The sequence below is a fragment of the Vollenhovia emeryi genome, unplaced genomic scaffold (genome assembly GCF_000949405.1).
Source record: "Vollenhovia emeryi isolate VEMERY1.0 unplaced genomic scaffold, V.emery_V1.0 DF939269.1, whole genome shotgun sequence".
NCBI classification, from domain to species: domain Eukaryota; kingdom Metazoa; phylum Arthropoda; class Insecta; order Hymenoptera; family Formicidae; genus Vollenhovia; species Vollenhovia emeryi.
Window position 1 is genome coordinate 22,379 of NW_011967097.1, and position 22,441 is coordinate 44,819.

The window sequence follows — 22,441 nt, forward strand, 5'->3', positions numbered from 1 at the left end:
GATATTTAGATATTACCCCGCGCTTTATGATCGCGCCCGAGTCGTTGGTGGGAATACCGTTGCAGCTCTCGCCCCGGCCAACGCCGGGGATTGCAGAGGCGACGGTAATATGCAAAGATGGTAACGATCCGCGGCGGTGAATATATTGCACGAGGATTGTCGGTTACACAATTCCTTCGTCCGGAATCGGTGGATCAAACTATCTTGGCACCGTTCCACTCTGCGCTTCGATTTCTTGCTTCGATTGCGCCTGCCAAAATTTTGCTATAGATTAGCGCGTTACTCGCCAGTATACGAGCGTAACCATGCATGGATGCAAAAGAAAGTTTGCATGGGAATGGCTTTCTTCTATCGCTGAATGCACATATATATATATATTTTTTTTTAAAGAAAATTAGACTTCTATGGGATTCTTTCGGAGCGCATCCAGATTGGGACGCGCGTGGAGTTGCAGCGGGCGAACTTTTGAAATGAATTCTTCTTTGATGAGCTTTAAGAGCGCGCAAGTAGAATTGCAAGTTTTTGTTATGCGCGGTGCTACTTAGGCATGCATGATGGTTGTCGGTGAGTCGCGAAGTTTACATAAATTTTTCGTACATTATCTAATCATTATTGAACACGTTTTGCATCTGACGTGATACAATCGGCAAGGTAATGAGTCTATATGCGAAAAAACAAAGGTATCAGGGAAAGTAGATTTTTTGTTTAATTTAAAATGCAGTGAGTTTCTTTTCCGTGATGCTCCGTTTTTTGGGGAGGAAACTCGACTCCTGTACTTTATCGCGTCCATCAGCTTCTTGATTACATTAGCGGTTGCGAGATACCTTGCATGATTATTCGCGATTTGCATAAACTTCGTTTCAGTATTATCTTGCACGCGTGAATAGAGAAAAGTCCTCTGTTATGAGATAGGATTCTAATATGAGACAGCAGGTTATCAGCGTCCAAATTCAATCACAAAACTTTTTACGCAAACGATTACACGATCCAACAATCAATTTTTCCCTAAAGAGATTTCACTCCAAGGGCAATGAATTTATAATGGAACCAACTGACGATGCCCATTAATTTAGCAGAAACCCCGCTGTCTCATATTAGGAGCCTATCTCATAATAGGGGACTTTCCTCAACATAATACTTTCAGATATTAGTTTAACTATAAATGTATATTTAGAATAAAAGAGCGGGAGCTTCAATTGTCGTCGGGCTTAAAATCAACTGGACGATCTTTGCAAAATAATGTAAAAAACGCGCGATGGAATAATAACGTAAAGACGGCTTGTAACGCAATTAAATAAATTGCATTCTAGATTTCATCGAGTATAAGATTGAAAACAAAAATAAAGGGAAGCAAAACCGTATTATGAGCATTGTTTACCTGAATTATTTATTGTTCTCGCAGAAAAGTCTGACAGCGTTTCCACATAGATTATGCAGGGAGATAGCTCATATGTTTCGCAATGTGTACGATGCATCTATCGACTGTTCACACATCGGCGCGCCCGACACTGATCCCCAAGGGTGACATTCGATCCAATTTTCCTTCAAATTTTCTCGCGCCGGAGTGGAACGTAGTCCAAATATTAGCTGTATTCAAAATATCTTCTTCAATCTTGGCTGCATTAATTATCGATCCTCCTGGTAAAAGCTGCGTGCAGCATTTAGTGAACTTATCAGACTGGACGATCGGTTTTCTTTAGCGATATCGCGTCCTCTCTCGCGACTGATTTGAAAAGTTTGATGGGGGGAAAAAAAGGTAACCTTGTTCTTTTCTTTCGCGCGACTATTGTGTCCTCTCAATATGAGATAAATCGCAGTATTGATTTTTTTGTCAATACCGATTGACGATTAGCCTTTCTTGTATTATTTGATACGAAAGTTTGCCATTCAGAAGTACGCGCGGTTATGAATTTAATTCATTAAATGCGCAAGGGAATATTTTTCCTCTAAATTATTTATCATTTTGCTCGATTGAGTCGCGATGAAGATAGTTTTAAGAAGTAAACTCGCAACGTACGAGGTGACGGGAATAAATACAAGAACTGTGAAAAAAACGAAATCTTATCGCTCGAAGGTCAACAGGCGGAAAAATATTAAATAGTTTTAATGGAGAGGCTAAAGCAAGTTGATTGATGACGTGTATGTTAATCTCCAGAGACGCACGAGCGATGTCCAGATATTAAGAAATGGTCTTTGACACATTGAATAATGTTTGAAACGAATTGAAAGAAATAAACACCGCGTATAAAACACGACGCAGAAACGCGAATTATAGAGACGGAGCCTGGGACGGATGGTTTGATTGCGTAACATAAATTAATACGCTCCAACTAGTTTAAAGGGTTTGAATACAAAACTTGATTTAACTACATTAACTACTGTATCGTAGAAGATCGCGACGTGTTGTCATCTTTATCTTACGAGATAATGTTAATATGCCTGTAATCATTGACGCCGGCAAAGTAATTTTTCTATACGGATTCGTCGATAGCGATTGCGATTAGATAAAGCATCGGAGGTACCGATTAATCGGCAAGATTGTGCACACGCTCAAGGTGTCATATGTGTCTTGCGTGTTAGTGACATATCGCGAGAAACACGCCAGGGATACGAAGAAGGAAGACACGGGAAAAGAGAACGCCGCGATGAAAAGTCAAGGCTGCTTTTCGTCACGGATGGTCTGCCAAGGAGACGTTGCGGGCCGTGCCCCACCGGCGGATAAGAGAACCTGTTCGTTCTTATTAGCTCGAGAATTGCGACGTGAATAAGACGGAGCTAACACTCTAATTAAGAGCCCTGCGGTTTCGGACGTTAATTTGTCCCCGGGATATTAAGGCTGGGAAGAGCCACTTCGACTAGCAGACCGCTGCCTGACAATCTATGTACTACATCCTTGACACGCTTTGGATCGACTATATAAATATTACATATAAAATACATAAATGAATGGGTACAGAGATTAGATTCAAAGTTTCTCTCGCTAATTTTTGAAAGAGTAACGCAACGAATGAGCTGCACGGAAAAAAATGCTGTTGAATTAAAAAAAATGAAGTTGCTTGAATTAAACGTTAACGTCGCGAGCTGCCGCGGACATAAATAATTCGCTCGATTGCATTTGCTGGGGATTTTAATATTTTAAGCATCGAACTAAATACCCAGATTATTAAGACAACCCATCTGATGTTTCTCATTAACACCGATATATTCTTAAATCATAAGCATATATTTTTCTTGATTGAATTCTATAACATTGCTTCATTCAAGTAAGTTTTTCTTGTTCGTTGAAGCTAAACCTATTTTTCACAAGAAGAATATTATTTTTTTTCGGTGTACGTTCCAAATTCTATATTCACAAAAGGATTTATCGACATTGTATCAAATAAATTTTTACACGTGATGTTTCACGTGCTAATTGAGATCCTCTTTTGCATACTGTACCATTATTATTATCTTTACACGATAACATTTGTATATCTTAATTGAACTGGGAAAATATAAACAATGATTTACAACATCTATGTAAGCTCTTTTCTGACGAGAGTGAATATTATAGGCATTCACAAAATTATATCTTTCACGATGTGATCCTTCTCTGCGTGCGCTCGCAGCATTAAGAGCGTTCGACGCCTTATCGAAGAAAGAATACAGGGCGTAAGGGATATTTTTATGATCATTTGTATCCTACACCTTGACCTTTTCCCTCAATGGAAAAGCGATTATGCGCGGGCAGATAGCGCATCCTGCCTTTCATGCAGATAATATAGGTCCCTAAATCGTTTCAATTTCCGTAACTGCGAGCTGTAGGTTTCCAGGATATCGCACACACCCTACAAATCTCTCTCGCATTACTCTCCTTCTTTCAGTTTGATTTAGATACGAGATACAATCCCGCTACATCGTATCAAATAAACGTGTACATGTGATGTCTCACAATAGAAATTCTCTTTTGCATGATATATCATTACTTTACATGCTATTCCTAACATCGCAAATATGTTCTGCTATTTATACTTGAAAAGGATCTAACTAGAAGAAGACAATACGAACAAGTAATCGTATTCGACCATGTCTGGCGGAAATTTTCTTACAAAAAATACTATCTTAGCCAGGGTTTGAACCTGGACCTCTCTACAGTCTCACCAATTCGACCACTGAGGCATGTAATTTTTATAAGAATACGTAAGAATAAGAATACACGAAAAAAATCGTAAAATCGCGTTACCACAGAATTATTACATGTATATTTTTGCATTGGATCCGGAACTGAACGAAATCGTGTTATTCTGCTTCGTCCTGAAGTTTTAAAAGCTTTAGACCGATGAGAAATTCTTTCACGTGGCCAAGCCTTGCGGACACGCAATGTTTCTCTTGCTCTTAAGTCCTGTTTGTTTTTTCTTTATAGTAAAATAGACGACGAAGATTTCTCACGTATAATCGATTATTCGTTTATATATACATACGCAAGTTTACCTTCTCCCTCTTAGTCCTCCTGTGGCAACGAAAAAATAATTACAAAATTGTGTACATATACAAATGGCTCTTAGGGGGATATCCTTAAAATAACAATGTGTATTAATAATTATTGTCACGAAACGTTGCAGCTTAGTTTGTTAATAAATTTATCTCTCGCCGGTTTGGTCGCGACTTGTTTTTCTTCATTACTGGCGACAACAAGCTACCTACATTGTTTACTATCGCGACGTTTTATTTGAATATGATTGATACTTTTTTGTTCTTTAGTTAGTTTTATTATTTAACTCACAGTTTTAGGAGTAACACTTTCTCAACCTCATAACTCATCCTCTCTGACGGAATTTATGCCGTGGAGGATGCGTGCAATAAATTCTTACTATGGTCCAAGTCTACTCTATTCCGTCCTTATATTCTGCTCCCGTAGTTCGTTAATTAGTCAAGCGTATGACATACCAGCGGTTTCGCTTGTTATCGCAAAAAGCTCTACACGTATCCTCGCAAATTCCGATAAAATCAGGAAGCGAAGAGAGGAAAGTCATGTATCTGGACGATGTGGCTTCACGGAAAGCCGGCTTTTTCGCCGTGGCTGTTTCGAAGACGTATCGATCGTCATGAAAATCACTTTCCATAGAAAGTATAATTAATATCGGTGACCTACATGCGATTTTGCAGATGCATCACGGTTTTAGACTTGAGCTTGTAACATCGCGTTAAATGCATTCGCTTACGGTTTTGGAATACAAGCTACGTTCTTTTGCACATCTAGGAACGATGTCTACAAACGCGGGGAATAATACGAGTTCTAAGAGATTGTAAAAGTTGATATTGATTATCTCTTATCGAGAAAAATATTCGTTTACATTTCAGATACACTCTAATCTGAAACTATCTTATTTCGGTGTGGTTTGAAAACTCTTCAGCGATAATTCAGTTTCAAGCCTAATCTACAATGTGCTATCTGCGTGTAGAAACATTCTATTTTGTAGTCAATAAATACGTTCAAAAATTTTGTGCAAGTTGATAAATTGTATATTATACATTGTATAATCGTACCTTGTCGACAAATGTTTTAAGCGGTTTTATTTGTTTCTATAAAATAGAATGTTTCTAGATGCAGGAAGCACATTGTAGATCAGGCTTTACGTCAATGAACGCCAGAGAGAACCGTGCGTAGAAATTTATTACAAATTTTCAAAGAAATATTTAAAAAAAAAACTTCTCAGCAAGGCGCTTTATATAATAAGCCAGAAACGGTATTCTAATCGGCGCATCTGTGTTACTCTCTTATAATGGCGCTTATTAGAATGCAACTTGCATGTCTATTTTTATCTGATTGCTTAATTCCGTGCTGAACGCGCACGCAGCCGGAGTAAATTTTCTAATCGCGTAATGTACAATAACGCGAAGTGAGCGTTGATGAGATCAAAGTGATCTGGGTTGGGCCTGGATATAAAATAAACGCTTTGCCGTACACTTTGTTTGTCAACTTGCGCGCGATCGAGAAGAGCGAACCGGTAGCGTTGTTTCTACACGGGGAGAATTTTCTCGCAAAATTTATCCCGAACATCATGTAATCGTGGGACAACATGGCATTTTGAAGAATTTTATGAGAGTCTTTTTGGAGTTTTACCGTACTTTTTACTAGTAATTATACTTAGTATGCATTTTACTAGTAAAAAGTGTGGTAAAATTTCACAAAAATCTCATAAAGTTGTTGAAAATGCCACGTTGTCCCACATGATTTTCGGGGTAAATTTTAAAAGAAAAATCTCTCCGTGCAGAAACTACACGTTCACTTGGCAACAACAAATACGCACGGACCTTTTGAAACTAAAGTCGCGTTGACATTCCTCGCTTTTAAAAAGGTTCAAGCTGAAATTAATGATGGCGACACAAATGTGCCGGAGAATAAAAAAAGAATCCTCAGGTCGAATCCCATCTTGATCGATCGCTCGACGACTGGAGCGAGGGTGGTAATTCACGAAGGACGTGTACTCAATGTGCAATTTGCACCTCGCGCGCACAAATCTTTAGGCAGAGGGCGGAGAGAGAGCGCGATGCGCTATTTAAAACTGCTTATTAAATCTGCGCGAGGTAAGAGTAAGCGTACGAGCAAACGCGTCTTGCCGCGGGAGCGATAGGCATTCGCCGGCGACACTATTCTAAAGATATAAATTACGGGCGGTGTTAGTGCCATGCCGGCGGGGCGCGGCGTCGTTGAAAAGGGGGTGTAGGGACGACAAATGATAATACTTCACCTTGTACTTCTTCCGTGTATCTATATTCAGCCCATCCGGCCGCTGTGTTCACCGCTATTGATCCATTACGGAACGCGCGCCGTGTGCTGAAACCTTTACGTGTTAGAGCTAAGGCTAATGGCGCGGGCGATAGAGGGAAAAAAAAACGAGAGGAAGGAAAGGGGGGGAGGAGCGGGGAAAAAACGTCGTTTCTCATTTGCGTTTATCGCGAAGGACGTAAGGGCCGCGACCGGGCGACCGTCGTTTCGTATCGAAAAATGTTGATCTCGCCGCGCGGCGGTTCTCCAGTTGACTTTAGACAAACTGTAAGCTCGGGGCGCGCGCGCGCGCGCGGGGGAGGAAAAACTTTTTTCCCCGTCTAGCGCGTGCGATTGATTAAACGTCAGGTTGTCGGGGAACGCCCCGGCATAAATATCGAGGTATCTCGAAATGTATCTGCGCGGCGAAATATCCGGGACGTCCTGCCGATAAAGCGACGAAAATGATATTACGCCGGGACGAATTCGCGTTTGGGCTCCTCCTTTCTTTCGGGGGTTTTCACTTTGATCCGTATCTCCCGGCGAGGACCCTTCTCGGAGGCGCAATTTCTCCGCGAAGTCGCGGCGAGCCCGATGCGAAGATATCTCTTCGATCTCGATGAATGGAGAGACAAACGAGCGGGTTTCCTCCACTCGACGCGCGCGTTTACCGAGGCTTTCAACGCGTACAGTTGTAACCATAGTATACCCAGTAGGTCCACTCCGTCATTTGTTTCGTTTCTCGTCGATTTCTCCGACACTTTGTCGGTCCAGCCAATGAGAGAAAAGTTGTATGTGTGGTAGTGTGGCTTGATGAGTATACACGCACACACACACGCACACACACAAACACACACGCTGCTGGATTTGGACCAAAGACATGGCGAAATCATAGTATGACTAGTATGCTCACTCTCTGTCGGTCCTTTCATCTCTTCGGTTTCGATCACGTGGTCTTTCGCCATGTTTTTTGGTATAAAATCCTGTCACACTGATTTCACACTACCACATATACAACATCCGTCTCATTGGCTCCACCAAAAAAAATGGCGGATACGCAGAAAGGATCGATGCAAAACATAAGAAAGGACAGAGTGGGCACACTAGTTATATTATGGCGGGATACCACGTGATCGGGACCGCAAAGATTAAAGGGGCAGTGATTGGACCTAGTGTTCCTAGAATAGAGAGTCCGGCAAAGTCGTAGACCTCTTTTCATTGGGTCTCTGATGGGATGAGGAAAAATGGCGGAACCAATCAAAATACGACGCGCGAATGCATACACATTCAAACAAGGATTCAGAAATATAATAGAAGACAAGATGTATTCGATGCTATATTTATTATAGATACATCCAAGGATATATCAGTGTCATAACACATAAATATCTACTTTACTAAAGTATAAAAACTATAAATATCTACTTTACAAAACAATTAAATGTAAAATAAAGCAGTATGAAATATAAAATAAAATAAAATATAAAATAAAACATAAAATAGAATGCATCGCCATTGTTTTACTGTCGTATGTTTTTCTCAATACTTTCCTTTTTGTACATGAAATGCGCATTCTGTATAAAATGAAACGTTTCATTATTGTCGTTGGCAATTTATGACAACATTTTATCGTATTATAAATAACATCATTCATTTTATCCATATAAAAAAAGTAAGAAATTACATTTAACGTTTTTTAATTGAGAAATATATTGTCGTATTACAATTTCCTAGTCACGACTAACCAATTGTCGTTTTTATGTTCACATGTACGGTGTCTATTCATTTACTGCACTTTCAGTTCGAGTTTAGAAGTGTAGCAAAAACGAACAGATATCCGCCATTTTTCCACATCCCTAGATGTATTGGCCGGACTCTCTATTCTAGGGACACTAATTGGACCTACTATTAAAATTCAGGTTTACGTTCCAAAACATTTTTTTCTAAGGGAAAGTTTACTTGAGAAATAGATTGAAAACGCTCAAAATGCTTTCGGAATGGCCATCGAGTAAAATATTCCTCGAAGCAGCAGACTTTTGGAAAGAAAGCCGAACGAAGTGGCGCAACCATTCTGTCCATCACTGCACGTATCTTCGATTGACATACGATCATACCTGCATTTCGCGCGGTGAAACTCGTTTACATCGAGCGCATACAAGGTATCAAAGTGGAAATATAATCCATCTCGCGCGATTTAATGATTCGCGTATCATTACAATGCGCAGAATGGACCGATGTTTCTATTTTGATCGTCGAAGAACATAAACGCGGTCGCGTTACACAGGAGAACGAGTGCCGGCGTATATCAGCCGATGATCGGCGTTAATATCTTTAATGGAACGCCGTAAAAACGATACTCCAATTAACTACCGACGTACCCCCGACTTGGCAAATATCGGAGTGTTATTCGGATTTAATCTGGCCGTAAATCTCGGGGGGAAATGTTCCGTTCCGTTGGGAACCGTCGGGCGGGGATCGTTCTAATTTGGACGGCCTTAATTTTCCACGCGGTAGTTATGCAGAAACGACGGGGGTGCCGTCTGTCACGCGCGATTACCACGCGGTCGCCCGATGCCCCGACTCCCGTTTCCGCGTGTGCATAGCCGACAATAAGCCGCGTATAAAAGCTTTACGATTCGGCGAAAAAAGGCCAACTGCGCGCGCCTTCCGTCTCTTAACGACGCAGTCTCACGAAACGAGCCTCCTGTTCGTCCGTGCCGCGGTGTTACGTAAGTAAAAACATTTGGAGTAAGAGTGCGACCGCAGAAACCTTTTTTTTTCTCTCTCATAGATGACTCGATGAGAGGAAATCTCGTTCCGATTGCTGAAAAGACTGGTGGTTTTTAAATGCCAGTCTTTACAATAAATGTCGAATAGCGTGCGGAAAATTGCGCTAGTTTATGAATTAATATCTAAGAGATATGAAATTAATAATATCTAGAGATATAGGTAATATCTGGAATAGATAGAGGATAGTCCCTGATTACAAGATAGACTTCTAGTATGAGACAGCGGAGTCTCTGCTAAATTAAAGGCATCATGTTGGTTTCACATCATGAATTTATTGTCTATGGGGCGAAATCTGTTTAGTGGAAAATTAACCGTTAGATCGTGTGATCGTTGCGAGAAAGGATTTGTGATTGAATTTGGACGTTGAGAGCCTACTGTCTCACATTAGAATCCTGTTTCGCAACAGAAGATTTTCCTCTAATATCTAGGGAATTGTGATGTGAGAGGAAAAATTGAAATCAACTGAATTTTTAAACGGCTTAAAAGAAGTGCAAAGCGCGAATTGGCGACAACTTTGGGACACCGCGAGATGTTTCACGAGGTCGTCGCCCTAATCGCGTGTAATTACGTAGTTCATCGTTAAAGCACCGACCTGGAACCGTTGGCTGTTAATCGTATACAAAGCCGCGAGTCGTGTTTTTATACCGAAGTTTATTTCGAACCGCGAGCCATAAAAATGGCTATATACGTTCGATTTGTTTGAACATCGGGTCACGTGGTAAATGACGGAAAACACGACGGCAGTTTGCGCTTTAAGATCATATTGACCAGGGCCATTCGGACGAGAGAGCAGCACCTCGGCGTCGTAGCTACGTTGACCGTTAATTAAGGACTTTATAAGGGCCGCGCGGCTGGATATCGTAACTTAACTCCACTCAACGTGGCGTCGCGCCGTCTAATCTCTGATCTTGAGGGCATTATTAAATATTTTCTTTCTTGCCTGAGTCGGGGCAAAATGTTAAAGGTCCTTCCTTGAACAGTCTCTTGTTAATTGGAATAAACGAGTAAAACAGTAATAAAAGGAATGCGATAATAAATAGTTGTCATAACGTTGTTATAAATGACTGTTTCTTTTTTCTTGTGACAACCATTATTATTGTATATTTCCCTTACTGTTGGAACTTTTTGTTAAAACAAAATAAACAACAGAATGTATTGCAATACATATTTTGTATTGTACAAATAGGATTGTAATTGAAACTATTTTTATTTACTGATATATTTTTCTATCAGTTCTTTGTGCGTTGCCAATCATTGAAGTAAGAAATAAAATAAATTGACATGAAAATTATTCGTGTCAATTTATTTTGTGAAATTCACAATATTCCAGAAGTAATTTTATAGTTTACAATTAAAAAATTGTTAGGTAGTGTTTCGTCATTTGAAGCCAGAAACAATTAAAAGTACGATATAAATGCAATAAAAAAAGTTACAACATCCATTTTAAATGTCTACCTGCAATTCTGTTGATACTAAGATTTATTTTAATTAACTTTTCCAATTGTCTCGCCCCCCCCTCTCTCTCTCTCTCTCTCACTGTCTTTTATAAATATCGCATTAAACCGCCCGTCATATTCAATCATTCACAGGCACAGGTTCTCTCGAAAATATCAACTTGAGGCAGCTTTAATTCTGTGTTTTCCGTGATATGTCACAATTTTAAGATTCATTGAATGTAAAACAGTTCACTCGGTGTTCACTGACTCTTCGTTAACACCTCCACGGTGTCGATTCTATTCTCTTCGCCGTTAATAGACGCCATGTGCCATAATTACACGCGCGGGAAATGTCAATTTTATTTTAGAAACTCACCGAGCATTTCGATGGGAAGAAGCTCGTTTATCAAAGTTGTATAGAACACTTCGATTAGTAAATGCATTTCGAAATACGTTCATTACCCGCGATTTGCAGATAATTGATGACTATATAATGATACATTATTAACGATCGCAATAGTATTTAATATTAATGATGTTTATTGACTTTACGCTAGATATCGACACGACTTCTCCTGCGATTTTTTTTTTCGAAAGACGCCTACGTTCGTCCGTACGTTCGATTCCCAGATCTGTAATGAATTAGTCGTCAGATTTTTTGTTCGCTATATCCTTGTTACGTATTAACGACGAGCTCTCAAGTCGACTATGATTAAGTGTTTACTTCACGATTTCCGGCTCACCTCATGACGCACGCAAACTGATTTGTAGTGTGCAAAGAGTACAGGCCGCATATTAATACACTGTATAATTAAGTTAAACGCACGTTTGCTCGGGGGTACTTTGCGTAAATGGTGATCGCTCAAGGAATTTGTCGCAGTATTGACGATCACGTGCGTTAATTCGAATGCAGTAACCGAGGGGGTAAACCGCTGAGGGCACTGTGGGTGTACAGATTTGCGGCATTACTGGGCATTACTTGGCACTTTTGGGCATTATTTTGGGCCGAGGGGGAAACCGCTGAGGGCATTGTGGTGTACAGATTTGCGGCATTACCGGGCATTACTAGGGCATTTTTGGGGCATTACGTCTTGCTGAGGCATTATAAAGATAAAATAAAATAAAATGAGATACAATAAGCTAAAAGAAGATAAATAAGATAAAAGAAGATAATAAGATAAAGTAATGCCCACTGGGCATTAGTGGGCATTGCTGTACAAGATTTTGGTCAGCGGTTTCCCCCTCTTTTTGGGCATTAAGCCTTGCTGGGGCATGACAAAGATAAAATAAGATAAAGGAATAAAGGACTAAGAGCCGTGACAGAGTGTTAGTGTCTAAATATTTTATTCTAAATTTAGGAGGGTAATAATGGGGATACACTGTAGGGTTGCACTGTGTTTTAAGACTTCGAATACTGTTACGATAGATGGCATTCAAGAATCAACAGCTGTTTATTGCGATGAATATTGCCATGTGCCTCGGTGGTCAAAGTTGGTTAAGACGCCCGCCTAACGAGAGGGAGGTCCAGGTTCAAACCCTGGCTGAGGTGATACTTTTTCGCGATAAATTTAGAACAAAATATTTAGACACTAACACCCTGTCACGGCTCTTAGTCCTTTATTCCCTCACATTTGCGTTTGTCACATTTGAGACGTACAAATTTTATTAATTTGATAATAAGATTAATTTCAGAAATGTATGCAGTTTTTCTCGAGGGAGTAAACCGCTGACCAAAATCATGTACACCAATGCCTACTAATGCCCAGTGGGTGTACATGATTTTGGTCAGCGGTTTACCCCCTCGAGAAAAACTGCATACATTTCTGAAAGAGAAACTACACTTAATAATTAAACAAAAAAGAATTTTTAATTGCAGTCTTCGTATTACGAAATTTATTCCCTACGCTTGCTTCGACGTTTAACTACAATGTACTACTGTAATTCATTATTTTTCGCTTCGCGCCGTATGCTTCTCGCAGAAATCGATCCGTCCCTCGTATTGTTTACGCAAAGGCGTGTAAACCAAGTGCTAGACTTTAGACATCTTTGATATTTATTCGCAAACGTCGCCCTTGCATGCGCGAAACGCGAATATTGTAGTAGATTTACGTCGCGACGTGCACGCGAGCGACGTGCACGGCGACTTACGTGGCAACACATCTCGTCGACTGTAAGTATCAATAATTGCGACATACGCGAGACCCGCAAACTTAACTCCTTTGCATGTTTCAACCCTCGGAACGCCTGACTGCCAACCGTGCGGCGGACGTCCGGGTCCACAGATGAATTTTGCATTCACGTGTTCCAGAAAGGGGGATGCGCATTTTTTATCTTCTTGCATTCATAAAAATTCCTCTTCCTCAAACATTATGTTACGATTAAAACGAAAAAGAAGTACAAACGAAATTACACTTGTCGTTTTAGTGACAGCGCGAGGCGTGCAGAACGTTTCTTCCATTTGTTGCACGAAAGCGCGCATATATTTTCAGGTATAACTTCAACACAAGTTTTGCTCGCAAATGAGTTTGAATGGTTTTAATATTTAGGCGAGGTTTAATAAAAAACATTTCCAACGTGAAGACGAATTTAAAGATATCGCATAACGCGAATCCACCCCTTTATTCAACGTGAATTTACTTGCAACAAGATGAATTAATACTTTTTTTTTTCTTATAATCGCGCGCGTGTGAACGCCAATAAATCTTATACATTCACGTACACCTATAATATTAACCCTTATGTGGACTACCTATTTTTATAACTCGGACGCGGGAAAGTAGGGTCTATCGGACCCTTCCAGTTACTCCGATATTTTTACACAAGGTAAACACTTTTAAATCAATGCATAATTGTCTAGTGTACAAAAGATTTATCTTTTTATACATGCATAATACACGCGTGTCTTTTATACTGATTGATATTGCGCCACTAACATGAATGATAACTAAAATGATAGATTTAACAACCGCTTGCTCGGATGAGAGTCAATTATGAAACCTTTATTACTTTTTAGCGGATAAAGTCTTCTTTTGAGGGAAGCGCTCAAGGAATGTGCATTCACTCATTAGCAAGCTGGTTTACAGACGATTTCGCCGACTTTGGGAAAGTTCAATCTGTTTAATCGCTCTCTGGGGGTTTTCTTAGAACTAAAACCGTAAAGGAACAAGGAGAAAATTTAATTAGATTTAAAGTCGAACGACATGGCGAAACTAATTGCCGCTAGAGTATTGTTTAATATTTTAATTTTTCAAATATTTTTTTATTTAAATGTCCAATCGTTTCACGAATATATAAACAAGATTTAGTTTTTATAATTTAATTCTTAAAAATAAAGGACGCTGTAATTTTATGTAAAGATATCAAATATTTTATCGTGATTTTCATAATTTTATGTGATTCTCTGATAATAAATAATGTAATTATTTTAAATAACTTATTTAAAAAAATGTTATATCATGTAAGGTTTATATTTACAACATTATTGATTGCAAAACTTTAACGTTTTATATAAATTTTATGAAGTGTTTTACGGATGGATCTTTTATGACAGTTTTTATAATTTTATTTTAATATTTTATTATAAATTTTATATTGTTTGTATCTGATTAAATAATATAAAATAATCTACAAAATAAATGGATAATTAACTAAGAATAATGAAATTAAATTAATAATCACAGGCGAAAGGGTGGGCTTTTTGACAGTGCAATGCGGTCAACAGTGAGCAAGTTAACTTTATCTCAATCCTTTAATTATTAATAAGATACACGCTCACGCATCACTACTTAAAAACATTTAATTGTTGAAAGGAGTATTTTACTAGATATTGACTGTTTTAAAGTCTACACGGAGACAATTTTGTTTTAAAATTTAACTGGCTACTTACACCTATGCCCGGTCCTAAACGGCCTATTTAATTTCTAATTGATTTTATATCTTAAAGAACCTATGTTAAAATTGTAGTACTTAAAATTTATCTTGAAAATCGTGCGGTCATGGGATAACACCGTATTTTGAAGAACTTTATGAGAGTTTACTGAAATTTTACCATACATTTTATTAGTAGTAGTATATTTTATTGATTCCCCTTAGGGTTACAAGGCGTTTTTGAAGGAACGTGCCCAAACCTCTTTATAACACTCTCTCTATATCCACTTCGCTATGTGGCGATCGAACGAAAAACCAACAATGTTTTTGTTTGGTTTTGAACCCGGGTCTTCGGATTACCAGACCAGCGCACAATCCTCTGCGCTACGATCGCCATCCACATTTTATTAGTAAAATGCATACTAAGTATAATTACTAGTGAAATGTACGGTAAAATTTCAAGAAACTCTCGTAAAATATTTGGAAATGCCGTGTTGTCCCACGATTACATTATTTTCAGGATGAATTTTAACAAGAAAATTCTCCATGCACTGGTCAGCGGCATCAAATCATAGGAAGCGGTGCCCACGTGTCTCCGACAGTCTCGAAGCGATGAACAACTCTACATCGTCCCGGTGATATTTTTATCAAAATTATTGTAACATTACATTCAGCCCAACGTTTGAACATCTTACGGAGAGATGAGGCGGGAACGAAAATTAAGTTTCCAAAGTAAACTCGGCACGCTGTAGTCACGCCTGTTTGAACAAGCGGACTGTTTTTATTTTTCGCGCTCATCCGAAGAAAACGTGCTGTGGAAAACGCGCCGAAGGAGCAGCGTGATCGATGTTTCAATCTTCGCGGCGGCGCCCCGCGACAGCGGACTCTCGCAAAATTGTTACGGCTGGTAGATAATGCAGGTAGCTGCAAGCAAGGTTGTCGTCCGTTGCGTAATATCACACCGACGGGTGCGCTTGCGACTACGGTTTGTCGCCGACGGATAGATGGTGCCATGCGTACGAAACAAATGCCTTCTTCGATAAAGACTATAGGATAAAACTTGGTCGAAAATCCAATTGGATTAATCAGCGATTAAGGGGATCCTAAAGCCGTCTGTTTTATCGACATTCTTTGTTAGAAGTAATCTTTTAATTGGCTTTATAGAAATGCACAACTCTTTTACGGAATTAAAGTACGCGGCAAAATCTAGATTATGCTGCTCGACTTTATGTCAAAAACGAAAGAAAATTAAAAATTGTACTAATTTTTGGTACACTTGACGACAATACTTGTTTAGATTAGGGACAAGAATTTTAAAGTTGAGGACAAGCTAAGTTTAAAGTTAAGCGACGTTGGGGAAACCGAGCCTTAAGGGGATCCTATAAAGCCGCTGGCGAACTCGAACAGTGTCGATAAGATAGGAGACGGAATTAAAAACGTCAATTATCGACATTTTTAATTCCAAGTTCACGAGTGCTCTACATTGGTAGAAATGAATATTAAAGTCTACTTCTAAAATAAAGATTTAGTAGAAAATAAAACATTCCTCCGGTGGCGGATTAATGTATTACGCTCTTCTCCGCCGATCTCATTCAGTTTGCAGCGCGATTTGCTAATCGTCCTAATTGTTTTCTTAACGCGGCGGTTCGTCGATCGTCGCGACCCGAAAAGTTTCCAATCTGCAAGTTCCGCTTCGATTTCCTCCTTGGCTTCGTTCCTCCTCTCCCTTTCTCTCCTTCGCGGCGAGATATATGCACGTGTTTTCCTTGGACCGCGGACACTGGGAAAAAACTTGGCACGTGCGCCGTTCGACGCTGCAGGTACGATCTTATCGATTCGGGAAAGAATTGCTTATCCGAGGGGCAGGAGGGAAGAGGGACACGACAAAACATATTTACCACTCTCGGAAAACCTGCCGGCTCGTTCTCTCTGCGGCGAAATGTACGCATCGCTTTGTACCTGCGGATTATACAGATCGGCGGATCTTTGCGGGATGGTCTCGAATCAGATACATTGTACCGAATTGAGCAATTTGAATTCTGTTTAAGCGACTGATACCACTGAGTTACGCCATTTTGCCGCTTCTCTAAAGCCGCGTCTCTCTATTGTACAGATAACGATCCAATTCATCCGCCTACGTGCTGGCGAATTTCGAGCCCGAGGAAAAAATACGGTCGCTGTACAGGGCCCATAATAGCGATCCGTAAACGCGCGAACAACGGTGCTTCGCAAGTGTTTGCGAGATATATTTTGGAACACGGACAGCGGCACGATAATGCCGGTGTTCGATAACTGTAGCTATTGACATCAATAGATTTCGATTCGTACCGATAAGTTCGCTCGTGTAAACCCCGCATCTACCCACAACCGCGCTATTTGTCTGCTTCTCGCGATTCGTAGGATCATTTTTATTTGTTCTCCACTTGTGCAAATCCCGAAATGCGGATGAATTGGAGAAATAAATACACCCACAGAAAAAATTTTCGGATCCAACGCTATTACGCTTCAATGTATCATAAAATAGGATCGATACTAGCGCCAGTCGTATTTATTATAGAGGAAGGAATATTTTAATCTTAAAAGAAAAATTGCAAAATCTAGAACAAAATGGTAGTATGTATCGTTTTTTGTCGAATATCGTGGTGCCAACTTTGTGCGTTGTAAGATGGAGGGAAAATTTATTCTAAACGCAAGACTCTATAAACTTACATTTATATAATAATTTCTTTAATTAGAATTTGCCAGCCAAGCGTCATCTAGCAATTTTCTTTACATTTATATAAGTTACTCTTGTCTCAATATAGTAAGTCAATCTTTTTTGATTCGATAGAGAAGGAGAAGAATTATTGATTTTATTTGGATATCGTCTTATTTTTATACTAAATGGGGTTGTGAGAAATATAAATGCGTCAAGAACATTTTTGTCTCGGAAATCCTTTCTGAGGGTGTAGAAAGAAAAGCCGGAAATCTATTTATCAGATACCATGGTCCGATTCACTCGCTACGCGGATTGAATTTTATTAATATATCAGGACACGAGCCTCAGTCCATCAGTCGCAGATTATCATCGAGGAAAAAGAAAGGTCTGAAATACGCGAGAAACCGGGCGATTTGAATCAAAGCTCTCGATTGCAGATCTTCACAATTAAACTTTTATAAATACCATTTGCATTCAGCGCGCCTTTCTCAACTAAAGTGATCTCCGTGCGCGCGATAAGTTCCGGCGAAATCGAATAGAGGATAATCGCTCCCGTAAATCAAACGGCGGTGTTAATGACGGCATTAGTAATCCAAATTCGTTCTCCTGGTAAACCCCACCGTCGTGAAATATAAATTCCCGGTTTTGCGATCAACTTCAACTCAACTCGGGGATGTGTGAGGGATTTCGCGCGAGCTATGACGTTGAAAAATCTGCCCGCGCCAAATCGCGAAATTGGTATCTGAGGTACTGAAACGAAACGCGCCCGGGGATTCGCGCGGCGTCCGTGTGCTGTGTGCCGGACCATTCGCGCCACACGCGAATTCATCTTGCTCAGAACGCAGGGTCCCAATTCCTCCGGCCGCGCTCGCGCCATTATTAGACCGAACAGTAATTTCTATCGGATGAAATATCGTTGTTGTTGCGATTTTTCGCAACTGGCCGTAATCCATTTCGCCGTCCGCGACGCCAAGAGAGCTACAAATCTACTCCGCAACAGGCATTTTTACCGGATGAACAATTTTGCCCGCCACTCTAATCCGCAGCAAGAAAATTGTTTTCTTCTCGCGAAGAAGTGTCCGCTGGACGTTATCCCGGCGTTAGATGAAACACGGCCGGCGAGGCAGCATTTGAAACTAACGTTGAGACGAATTCGAAATTCATCGAAGAACGTAGTGCGATTTGTTAAAAAGATATTTTCTCGCGATTTTGATGAACTCTGAATATAAGACAACTCATACCTAAAGTATGAAATAGTTGTTTATACGTTTTTCAACGACTTGAAAGATTGAAGCAATAATTTGAAAATGATAACTTAAATCCGCTAAATTCCGAACTTATTTTTTTATCTCGAGCGAATATTATCGTAATAAAAAATGTGAAAAAGAAGCGGTAAAAACGTCTGCAATTTTTACAATTTTATCGTGCATTTTCGAAAAGTAATTTTCCCAGGAAACATTTTTAGAAGAGGTACTTGCTGCCTTTTCCGAAAGATCTATTTCAACATTTAAAGTTTATAAAAATCGTAGCGTTGTGCATTTTCCGACTTTAAGGACAAGAACGCGACTTTTGATCGCTAGATGTGAGAAAAGGGGATTCTCAGTGTTGAGATAAAAGTAGATATTATAGATAGTATTGTTTTCCGTGAGATGCGCAGTAAACTCTTTTCATAGCGGACAAACGTAGATAGTAATTTTCTCGCGACTCTTTCCCTCTCTCGAAGTGTTCGCCTTCGCTATCCTAGCAGCTATAATTCCCGATTAAATTGAAATTTTGACGGTGGGACGCTAAGTCGATCGAACAATATTCCATTAATTATTTACGCCTGTCAGACTTAATTCACGGGCGGGCCTCTTATTTACGAAAGCCACTAGCTCGAACCATTGAACCTTTACCGTCGAGGAAGATTGATCTCAACAAATTTCACCGAAGAGTCTCATGAAATTCGAAATTTGGCCCGCGAAATTTTCCGGAATTCCGGGAGGTCGAATAATAATTAAAAAAAAAATTGCGGTGCACAGGCGCGCGATACCGTCCGCGCCGAGGCTCGTCCGTTTTGCGTGGCAAAGAAAGGCGGGTTCTGTTCCCATCTTGGCGCGATCACCATGACTGTTGGCTCCCCGGGGAGCCTTTTCCAAGCCTCGACGCGTCTCCGCGCATCACCTTCCATCGCCTTCGCGCGCGGCGGTGATCGTCGTAGCCCGCATTGCGTCTCTACCCTCATGACGCCGGCGCCCTGCAGTAGCGCTGCCGATCCCCAGCCTCTCCACTCCCTCTGTTTCTCCCCCTTTCTCTCTCTCTCTCTCTCTCCCTCTCTCTCTTTCTCCCTCTCTCTCCCTCTCTCGCGTTCTGCGAGCTTCGGCGGTCGCCTTTACACAACCTTTTGACCCCGACGACACGACAACGACAACCTTTCACCATCGACACCGCGCCCTTCTACATGCTGTCAACTTTTCGAAGGGAACTTCTCGCGCAATTAGACGAGAATTATAGTTGGTTCGTTGGATCACGCCCGTAATTGCGTACTCGATTGATTCGACCGGTCCCGTTGTTGCGCGCGTGCTGAATTGAGTTTGACGAAAACACTATTCTAATTTACTTTCGAGTAATTTCGAGCGACGTTGATAAATTTGAAGTAACTAGTTGCTGTCTGTGCTGGTTGAAATAACTAGAGTTGAAATAATTACGGATAGGTACGCTAAAAGAGCGGAGTAAATACGAGATTGTAAACACGCAAGAACAATTTTACATAGAGATCTTAATATTTTATAGAGGTATGAAGTCTCTGCACTTCGCAAATAATTAATTACAGTAATTAAATGTCGAAGCAGGAAGAGAATAAATTCAGTAATACGGAGACTGTAATTAAAAATTCTTCCCTTTTAATTTTTAAATGTAGTTTACCTGGTAGAAATGCGTGCAGTTTTCCTAGATACGTTTTCAGTTACCGTCTAGTATTACTGCGTTCTCATTGGTTGCAACAATACTGCATAGAAAATTGACAAGAACTTGACAGATTTTATTCAGTGGCTGAAACAGTTTTTCCTAATAAAACTATGCAGAGTCTGCGTAGACGTCTGCCATTGAATAGTCCATTATCCTGTTTTTGTTCAATAATTAGAATCAGGTTTTGTGCATCTTTTGTGCGCAATAACTGCAGGAGAAACGTTACATCTTGATTGGGATCCCAAGCAGTTTTACTTCTCAGTTGTTAAATAAAAGTTAATGCAACTGTACAGTAACTGCTCGAAAAATAACATTTCTACTAGGATTTAAATTCAATATTTTAAGAAGCTCTGCCGTTAATATAAAAGAGCACCAAGAGTTTGCTATTTGTGACTAGTAAAAGAATAGATATTACACCCTTTATCTTGGGAAACCTAGCTCGCATTTTTTTCCGAATCCCATGTACAATACGGGACGATTACAGTGCGTCCCGTAGTAGCGCCGGTAGTTAGCCTGTAGTGGTCTCGTTAAAACTTTTGGATGGAACGAACGGCTGTTGTTGTACACGGATATTCTTTTGATGATTTTAACTCGCGCAGTAACATTCCCAAAAGTGTGGGTTATTTCGATCATTGCAGGAGACTCTTAAATTGTTCGCTGAATAGCCAGTCTTGTTTTATACCAATGGATTTTATTCGGACGAATTTGATTGGCTTGCCAGTGGAAATCGACGAAGAAAGACGCGATAAAAATTTACTACATATGGAAACAATGTTTGCACAAGAATTTCGGTGCCAGATTTTGGGATAAGCTCAGGTTCGTGCAGTACAGTTATCGAAAACGTCGGAGATCAATTTATAATTTTTATAGATTTTATTTCATCTTTCACGTTTCACATCAAATTACCATTACTCTAGGTAAATTTAGTAGAATATCGAACAGGATGATACTCATCGGAGTTAAAGTTTATCAGCATAATCAATTAACGTTATTACGGCAAACAATGGTCAGGATTTAACGCGATAATACGAATTGTTTCAAATTGCAAATTAAACATAGCTTGTAATTACATCGAGTAATATGAACCTTGCGTTTTTTTCCTTCGGGCCCTCTGAACGGCCAGCAAACTTATTCGCAAAACCTGGCAGTCCAAGTCTTACATTTCGATGATTTTTCTGCTTCACGAGACTTCCGAGATTCATACACGAAGAGAATTTTCTCTTAAAATTTATCCTGAAAATCGTGGACAACGTGCCATTTTAAAGAACTTTATCAGAGGTTTTTGAAATTTTACCATACATTTTACTAGAAAAATGTATTGTATATTATATATTAATTTATACATTTTAATATACAGTATACTAATTGTAAGTATAATTTCTAGGAAAATGTATAGTAAAATTTCAAAAAACTCTTATAAAATTCGCAATGTATTGTCTCACGATTACATGATTTTCAGGATAAATTTTAAAGGAAAATTCTCTCCGTGTATACTTTAATATTTTTGATAAATTTATACATTTTTGGGATAAATTTTCAAGTTTTTGTTATATAAAATGTCTTTTTATATTAGGTTACGAGTAAATTGAAAAAGATACCTATATTTTTATAATATGTTCTTTTTCTGAAGATTTGCAGCGTATGTGTAAGTGCCTTGATCTTTAATCCATAATCTACAATCCCTGCTTTATTAGTAATCGGATAAGCTCAAGATTTAATTAAGTCGAACAATACCATGACGAATACTGTAATACGTCGCTGCATAGTATCCGAAGAATGTTGGAGAACATTGGAGAATTGTCTGAGATTGTACTCTGATCAATGCTGCTTAACGATTTTGTTGGGACGCTAGCTGATTAATACTTGCGCACTTATCCTTTGAATAATCAGTTAGGAATAATTGAATTAATAATAATTCTCAAAGGGAGATGTCTCGACAAATTTGCGATAAACGTC

At 39.6% G+C, this 22,441-nt stretch overlaps 1 protein-coding gene and 1 non-coding gene across 2 annotated transcripts in view; both read left to right on the forward strand.

Annotated features, from left to right (window-relative positions):
* LOC105559459 (neurocalcin homolog) overlaps positions 1-22,441 on the forward strand; it is a 243,737-nt gene that overhangs the window by 15,151 nt on the left and 206,145 nt on the right. The gene's annotated exons all lie outside the window — the stretch shown is intronic.
* Positions 12,450-12,523, forward strand: Trnav-aac. Its single transcript has one exon. It is a non-coding gene; the product is annotated as a tRNA-Val (tRNA).